Here is an 8,755-nt window from a genome sequence, read left to right on the forward strand (position 1 = left end):
TATGTGGGCCTTTTGTCTCTAGCATCTTGCCAAAGTTTCCTCTCACTGTCTGAACTTGTCTTTAAAAGCTAGTTGAAGGGGACCTTTCATGCTGTTTCCCTAGGCATAGGCTGCGTTGCTTGCTCCATAAACCAGAATAGCAGATCTTAGTTTAGCACTCTCTCCAAAAAGACAAGAGAAGCAGACATTGTGGTAATGAGACAATGGAAGGAAAGACGTTAGTAATCAACCATAGGGCCTGTGATAGGTGAAAGTCAGAAGCAAGAAGAATGGGTACCCTAAAATAGAAATATAGATAGGATAAAGCAGCGAACCAAGAATAATGACAAACAGAAAAATCAATCAAATGACATGAAGCTTGGGCAGATATGACAAAAGAAATGGGTTGACATGCAAGTGAATTGGGGCATACGGCTCTGTTCCCTCTTACATTCTAACGGGACCAGCAGCTCAACAATTCAGGAACTGAGCAGACAGAACTAACATCAGATTCTATACTCTCTGGACTGTGGTCAGAAATTAAAGAAAGACTTCAAGCTGTCTAGGAAATAGTATGAGACTTTATTTATGAAACATGTTTTTGCATTTATTGACCAGTCTACTGCCTCATCATTCTTAAGGGATGCCCAGTAGTCTGCTAACACACCTTACGGAGAGTCCCTGTCTCAAGGAGGAAAAAAATCTCTTAATTTTTGTCCTTAAAGCAAGGTGGTGAAGAGGGGGCAGCCTCAGCATGCTCTGAGTAGTCAAGGGTTTCTTTTACCTGTGTGGTAAACCAAGATTGAACGAAAAACAAACATTGTTTACATCCACCACGTGGATGAATAAGTTAGGACTAAGAATATGAGAATGGAACTCAATGACCACTTTTTCCTGGGCTAAATTTACTTTGATTAATTTGGTTCTATCTATCTATCTATCTATCTATCTATCTATCTATCTATTTATCTATCTATCTATCTATCTATCATCTATCTATCTAGTCATACAGAGAGACACAGAGAAAGATAAAAAGAGAGAAATATAGACACAGAGACAGAGATACAGGGAAAAAGGAGGATGTGGTCTACATTTTTTTAAAAAAGTGAAAACTGAGAAGCGGATGGAACAACAAATATTGATAAATACCACAACATCTGTGATGGTGAAATCATAGGAAGACTTTGGACCTATAAAATGTAAGGAATTACCAATCTAATTTCTGTAGATCAAGAGTAATAGTAAAAGGAAACTTCCCTGTTTCTGTCTCTTTAATAGTTGCCAGAAACTGTCAACCTAATCCTTTCCCTCCACACTCAATGCCCTGCTTTTGTCATCACTATTGGTTTCTTAACTATTGTTCATTCATTCATTCATGCATGCATTCAGAATATATTGGGTCTATTATGTGTCAGGAATTGTGCTATGAAAAACAAAGATGAAACAATCCTTGCCTTCAAGGAGCTTACATTCTACTTCAAATTGAAAGACATCATTATTCATAATGCATAAAGTCTTTTGAGATCATGCCTGAGTAGACCAACCTATGACCAGATTTCTTCTTCAAAAGCACTTTGACACTATAATATCATTAGGAAAATAATGTCTTCTATGCCAAGAATACTCTCCCCACCTCCCTCCAATTGTCCCAGTCCCATGCATCCTTTGGGGCCTAACTTACAGAATGACAGAATTTGAGAGTTATAAAGAACCTCAATGGCCATCTAGTTCAGGAGTTGGCAAACTATGGTCTGTGGGCCAAATCCAGTCCATCACTTTTTTTGTACAGCCTGTGAGGCCAAAAATGTTTTTTTTTAATTAGCTTTTAGTTCATGGACCATGGAAAAGCAGGACACACACTGGATTTGGACCACAGACCATAGTTTACTGATTCCTGTTCTGATATAGCTCATACTTAAAAAAGAATTCCAACTTATAAAATACAAAAAGTAGCCCCCCAAAATGACATGATGACAGTAGAAAGGATGCATAATTTGAAGTCATAGGACCTGTATTCAAATCTTGGCTCTGTTGCTCCCAGAGTCCTTGCATAAGTCTGTAGGTCTGTTTCCTCATTTGTAAAATGAGGGGGCTTGGAGGGCAGCTAGGTGGTGCAGTGAGTAAAGCGCCGGCCTGGAGTCAGAAGGACCCGAGTTCGGTTCTGGCCTCAGACATTTAACACCCACACAAAAAACTAGCCATGTAACCTTGGGCAAGATATTTAACTCCAACTGCCCTCCAAAAGGCAAAAAAGAAAAAAATATGAGGGGGGTTAGAGTAGATGATCCTTAAGGGTCCTTGAAACCCAAAATCTATGATTCTGTTATATCTATTAAATGGTCCTCCAACTTTTATTTGAGGCCTCCAATGAAGAAGAACTTATCACCAGGCAGTGCATTCTACTTTAGGATATGCCTAATTGTTGGGAAGTTTTGTTAGGAAGCCTAAATTGACTTCTTTACATCTTGTACCCATTGCTCCTAAGGGTTGTATCCTCAAGTTCCAACTCCAACAACTGGTCAGTTTCTCCTTTGTCTGATCTTACATTTACTCTCTGTAAAATGTCCTTTAGCATTTGATTATTTATTACCTTATACATAAAAAGCCCCAATACTTTATTTTTCATCTCCTTGATCAGCTCCTCAGTGACAAGGACCACAGTGTATACTTATTTGCATCTCCCTCCCCACCCCCACCTCTGCCAAAGACTTAATTGTATGCTAGGCATAAGATTCTAAGATCATAAACTTATAGTTAGAAAGAACCTTGGAAATCATTAAGTTGCGCACCCTTACTTTCTGGATGAAGAAATTGGGGAGAGATTAGGTGACTTTTCCAGGATCACACAGCTCATATAAGGCAGAACATGAACCCATGTTTTCTTGGCTTTAATCAATCCCAGTGCCTTGTGTGTTGTGCAATACTGCTTCTCAATATTCAATACATGCTAGTTTACCTGGCTCAGCAAAATGATCAACTATAATTACTATAGGCAGCAAAGGAAGACACATCACTTCCACAGAAGACATGGCAGAATTAACACTAAGAATTTCTTGCCCCTCCCCCTTTCCTTAAGCTAAACTATCTTTTAACTCAAATAATGAGTTATAACCATAAATTTTTTTTTCATTTTAAGGGAAAGATCCCAGATAGTTTTCAAAGCCTCAGCTCTTAATTTTTGTATCTAGAACAGATGATTTGGGGAGAGAAAAGAATACACAGAGATAGATGTACAAGTAGCATGTCCTTCCTAGGAGGGGCCACCAGCATAAAAGTCTGAAATGCTTGGTAACCATCACAGCAAGGCATTCAAAGAACTGGATTTTGTGTTGTGTTTCCACAGATATAAAATTAGGCTGACAAAAGTCTGGATCTGGGCCCTTCCTCCATCCTGCTAACTTGTAGAGCACTGGTAGCCAAAAGCTTCTGGAACAGTTGTCTCTCCCTAGATGCTGCCATTCATTTCTGTGGGAATAGGACCACCTACATCTAATTACAGTTTCTGCTCAAATTTCCTGGACAGATATGACAGCAAAAACTTCTGGCTAACTGGTGGGGAGACACAGCTTATGAAGTAGCTGGCTTTTAGTAGAGTAGCATCAACTTTTAAAAGCAATTTAAAACTCACATGATTACAATATGCAGTATGTAAAGGACAGAAACAGGCAAAAGAGAAGGAAACCAGAAAACTACAGAAAAGAGAATAAAGTGGCATATGTACAAATTGTTTGAGAATCGAAGTATTAATAAATACTATGGCACTTTTTTTAAGCATACTGGTGAGAGACAGAATGGTTAGAGCAAGGCTTGAAGCCAGGAAGACCTGTATTCAGGTCACACTTCTGACAGGTATTGGCTATGTGACTTTGGGCAAGTCACTGAAGAGCTAACTGCCCTGGGCAATTATTATTAAATTACAGAGACATTGTCAATCTTCATTAGAAGATGTTTCCTTATCCAGAGTTCCCTGTGCCAATGAAATTGCAGGTATGATTTTTGAAAAAAAAAAATGGGAAAAAAAACAATAGCTAAGAAGTTTATTTTTTTCCTAACCTCTAGGGAGAGTATATGAGCCAAATCAGGAACCCTCTACCTCCAAAAATAACAACTGTTTGCCAGCTAAGACCTCGCTAAAGCTAATGCATGTGCAGTGGTTTCCCTCTAATTCCAACAATAGAGCAGCTCCCTAAGATCATACCACCTCAACGTGCCTTCAGGCTTAAAAAGACAGTGGCTTTCTGGTCTATGCATAACATATACTTTTTCTCAATGCCCTTTCTTATTATTGAGTCAAAAGGGAACTAATTCTAATGTAGTCTAAAAGCTCTGAGTGTGTCAGGTCCCCTACAGCAAAACTACCTCTTACCTTAAAAGTTCTAAAGGTACCAGTGAGAGGTTGGGGACAACTTATCTGATGCTATCAGTTTGAGTTAATGTTAACTAGTGCTTATTGGCCAGGTGTCATTTAACCAATTAGCTTAAATTAGCTTTTACAAAGGGATAGTTATTGTTAATATATAATAAGAACAGAAGTTACAAAATATTTCCACCCAACACTTGGGAGCACATCCTCCCCTGTATTCTCAGTCCCTGGAAAGAATGGGATCAAATTTAAAAGAGTTTCTACAAAGTATTTGCCCCATCAAATCTACTTTTAAATTCAGCATAACAAATGGATAGAGTTGCTGAATTGCTTCCAGTATCTTCTTTCAGGGTCAATCAACTGCTGAGCTGTACTGTCAAACCAGGTTTGTCTGATCATAAATTCTGGAATGGTTTCTAGATCTTGGAACTCTGGTGACTCACCATTCTAACTCTGAAAAATTCTCAAGGTTGTAACTATCTCTAATATACCTAAAATTGGGAAAGAACAAATGCAAAGAGACAAAAAACAGAGCTTATGGCATTTTTATGCTATAAGCTAGGCAGAAAAACAAAAAAAATGACCACTTGGGTGGATTAGTGCTTTTTGAATGCACCCCAATTCTAGTTCAGCAGTCAATCAAATCCAATTCAATAAACATTTATTAAGTATCTACAATATAGCAGACATTGGGATAAGTGCTGGAGATATAATTTAAAAAAAAGATAGTTCCTGGCTTCATTGAACTTACAATCTAAAGGGAGATACAATACACAAAAGGAGGCAAGAAAACATGTTGAGTGGGGAAGAGACAAGACATCAGGAGGTATACCTAGAGTGGATGCATCTTGTTACATGGTGTTGAAATCAGTCAGGGCAGCAGATGCAAGGTGGAGTGATCTGAGAGTCTAGTTTTAACTCTCTATAAAGGAAGGCATTGGGAGGTATTTAATACTCCACCCTCTAGGCTTCCAAACAGAGGGAAAAGGAAGCTGAGGGAGATAGGGTAAATCAAGGCTTGAGTTAGCAGCATGGTGGTGAGTTTAGAAGTGATGAGCTTATTCTGAGAGGGCATCTTGTTCTGTGGAATTGAAACAAATCCAGGTGTTAGATGCATGTTGGAGTGGCTATTAGTCCAATGATACAGAATGGAGTCCTAGGGATGCCCCATCCTGACCCTCAATTAACCACCATAGTGCCTGCTCTATGGCTTCCCTCTTGACTTCTTCCCAGTTGTTTGTTTAAGGCCAAAAATAATCTAATTAAATAAATACCTTAATCATCATTTTTCCACTGCAATGACTATGAGTGAGACAAGGCCAAGTTACATTCCTTTCCAGAGTCAGAAAGTTGGCAATCCTTTACAAATTCAACTGAGGCATACTTGACATTTGCTAATAGACACCACCATTATCAAAATAACATTAACACTTAAAATAATGAGGTGATTATCCCAACAGCCCAAGTAATCACCCCATTGGTACCATTTACGACAAAGATATAGTAGCGCTACACGCAGTAGGCATTGCATAATTCTGAGCATCCCTAAACAGGCTGCATCAATAATAAAATGTCTAAATTAGATGCAAGACATATTTCAAGTATACTTTACACTAGCACATGCTAGTATATACCAAGTACACAAAGAAATGAGCATAAACAGCAACAAAAACTCTAGCAATACTATTAATAGGCCTATGTAAATATACAATGTATGAACATTAGTGTATATGCAAATAAACATTAGTGTATATGCAAATAAAAAAATGTAAAATAATACTCAATTTCAACTAAAAGAAGCCAAAGGGAAAGAAAAAGAATGTGTGCTTTTCAGAGACCTTGCGAAGTGGAAAGGGTATCTCAAAGATCTTCGTCAGGCGCGTAGTTTCTACTTACTTACAAGCCAATATGCCAAGCTGTCTCAGAGCACTCGACTAGAGTCAATGTTCAGTATTTTGGGGAAAGACGTGGACTCTGAGCACGGTCTTCCTGTATATCTCTTCAGCTCTTCCTATTTCCATGTATAATCCATACCACTTACGACAACTCCTTAGGAGAGTGCGTTTTTATCTGCTGCCTTTGGTTTCAGTAGCAGCAAACTTATCTACTCCATTGAAACTAAAACAAGTCAAAGAAAAAGAAAGCGAATATCTGTGTTGCAGACACCAAGGCAAAAGAAAGGGTGCATGCGTTATACTCTTTGTTTCTGCTGACTTACTGGCCAATGTACCAAGTATTCTCAATAGCTAACATACAGACTTCCTAAACTAAATAAATAACATTGTCACAAAAACAAACACAAACAGCAAAATAATGAAACAGAAGTATAATTGAGAACACACAGTCATTAACATATGCATCAATTTGTTGATTTGTTCAGTTGTTTTAGTTGTGTGTCTGACTCTTTGCAACTCCATTTGATGTTTTCTTGGCAGAGATACTGGAGTGTTTTGTCATTTTTTTTCCCCAGTCCATTTTACAGAGGAGGAAAGTGAGATAAACAGGGTTAAGTGTTTTGCTCAGGGTCACATAGCTAGTATCTGAGGACAGATTTGAACTCAGGAAGACGAGTGTTCACAAAAGACTAGCACTTGTGGTGAGAGGGTTTTCTACATCCTTTTAGGGGTTATCTACCTTTGGTGTCCATCTGTCACAACTCTCCCCTGTGACTCCAAGAAGTTGTAGCATACACAGTGGCCACACCCCAGTAAAGAAATCTTGGCGGTTCAACTAAACCAGATTGAGGGTAACCTATGGGCCTCAAACCCATCAGTGAGTTAAGGGGATGGCCATCCCAAGCATGTAAAGATTTCCCCTGGTGGAATGAGCCAATGAGAACAATTTGTACCAGTAATCATGAAGGCAGCTGAAGCAGGTGCTGCGGAACAGTAAGAACTTGGTCAGATATTGAAGATGCCAAGATCCATTGCATCCTGGGCCACCACTAGTTGTCCTGACTTTTGTCTTGCTGTTGGGCTTTGATAACTTTGGAAAAGAGAGTGAGGCTGATGACTGTGCAACTCTGCCTTAAATCCAGTTCACAAACAAGTCAAAATGTCAACCCCACGATGTCACTGGTCCTCTTAAAAAAATCAAGGATGAACAACAACAACAACAAATATATAAAATTACATGTAAGGCAGCCATTGCATGGGCAAACATTAGCATTGTCTTCTGGCCACATGTTTTAGCTGTGACATTATATATTAGTTTGTTCATATATAGCATAGACCTAGCTCTCTTATGACCAGCTGAACTGTCTGCCCCTAAATCTGATTCTGATTAATGGCATGTGATGAATATCATCATCTGATCTATAGTCCTCCATTACTGAACTTGAACTTCTTAAAGGCTAAGGTTGATTATAAACTTTTCTAGGCTCTGCGGAATGTCTTTATACCTTCAGAACTCTACACTTAAAAGTTCTATGTAGGAAAGGTGCTTCCTCTGGGTTATCCAGGGGTGGGGAACCTACAGCCTCGAGGCTCAGTTTTCCCACATCCCCTCCAACATTTATCATTGTCCTTTTCTGTCATATTAGTCAATCTGAAGGATAGAAGTGCTACTTCAAAATTATTTTAATTCACATTTCTCTAATCAATAGTGATTTATAGCATTTTTAAATGGCTTTAGATTGTTTTGATTTCTTTGTCTGAAAATTTCCTATTCATATCCATTGAACATTTATCAATCGAGGAAGGACTTAAAAGTCATTCTTATAAATTTGATTAATTTCTCTATACATTTGAAAAATAAGGCCTTTATCAGAGATAAATCTAGAAATCATCCTCCAAGAAATTCTCAAGGAAAATTGCCCTGATGTTCTAGAACCAGAAGGCAAAATAGATGTTGAAGGAATCCACCAATCCCCTCCTGAAAAAGATCCCAAAAAGACAACTCCTAGGAATATTATAGCCAGGTTCCAAAATTCCCAGATCAAGGAGAGAATATTACAAGCAGCCAGGAAGAAACAATTTGAATATTGTGGAAACACATAACATAGGATCTGGCAGCTTCTACACTGAGGGATTTGAAGGATATTCCGGAGGGCAGAGGAGCTGGGATTAAAACCAAGAATCACCTACCCAGCAAAACTGAGTATCATCTTTCGGGAGAAAATATGGTCATTCAGTGGAATAGATGACTTTCAAGCATTCTTCATGAAAAAACCAGAGTTGAATAGAAAATTTGACATCCAGATACAAGAGGCAAGAGAAGCTTGAGAAGGTAAACAGGGAAAAGAATCATAAGCCACTGATGAAAGTTGAACTATTAATATTCCTACATGGAAAAATGATAATTGTAACTGATGAAACTTTTCTCAGTATGAAAACAGTTGAAGGGAATAGAAACATATATATATATGTATATATATATATATATATATATATATATATATATATATATATATAT

Source organism: Petaurus breviceps, unplaced genomic scaffold, assembly GCF_028583685.1.
Source record: "Petaurus breviceps papuanus isolate PSGF00001 unplaced genomic scaffold, PetGlider_PUasm1.0 189, whole genome shotgun sequence".
NCBI classification, from domain to species: Eukaryota; Metazoa; Chordata; class Mammalia; order Diprotodontia; family Petauridae; genus Petaurus; species Petaurus breviceps.